Source organism: Primulina huaijiensis, unplaced genomic scaffold (assembly GCF_012295235.1).
Source record: "Primulina huaijiensis isolate GDHJ02 unplaced genomic scaffold, ASM1229523v2 C13103750, whole genome shotgun sequence".
NCBI classification, from domain to species: domain Eukaryota; kingdom Viridiplantae; phylum Streptophyta; class Magnoliopsida; order Lamiales; family Gesneriaceae; genus Primulina; species Primulina huaijiensis.
In genome coordinates, this window is record NW_027341852.1 from 1 (window position 1) to 534 (window position 534).

The 534-nt window shown below is 34.3% G+C and overlaps 1 long non-coding RNA gene across 1 annotated transcript; it reads left to right on the top strand.

Annotated features, from left to right (window-relative positions):
• Window positions 1-4: 4 nt before the first annotated feature.
• LOC140965405 (uncharacterized) lies at window positions 5-534 on the top strand. The gene is made up of 3 exons (XR_012173065.1): window positions 5-58; window positions 153-205; window positions 472-534. It is a non-coding gene; the product is annotated as an uncharacterized lncRNA (long non-coding RNA).

Below are 534 nucleotides of genomic sequence, written 5' to 3' on the forward strand. Positions count from 1 at the left end.
AGCTAAGAAGCGTAAACGTCTAGCTGAAGATTTCTATGACTTCCTATTCACTTTAAAGGTACACTAACCTTTGTCGAATTAGCAATGCAAGTTCATTAAGTTCCAGATTTACTTTATAGTTGTCCTATAACACTGTTTGATGTATTAAACAGGAAATAACAGCATCCTCGAAGTGGGAGGATTGCAAACCACTTGTTGGAGATCGGTACACCTCTAATTTACTAAATTATTATAACTTCTGTTGTATTCAATAGAGAAAATTAGCCTGTTGTAGCTTTTGAAGATTTAGCTTCAAACAATTTTTCTTTTCCTGCTCAAATCTTGTAAAACATGAATAACTTTGGTGGCGCAAATTTTTTTCAGCTATGTAAATGTAGATTTAATGTTTATGCTTTCTACTTTATCCTCTGATGCTTCCCCTTTATACCCAACCTTCCGTCAACCAGTTTGTATGATTATGCCCTTGGACAGGTTTCTTGGAGATGAAAGCTTTTTCCAGGAAATCTTTGACAACTTCATTATTGAACTAAAAGA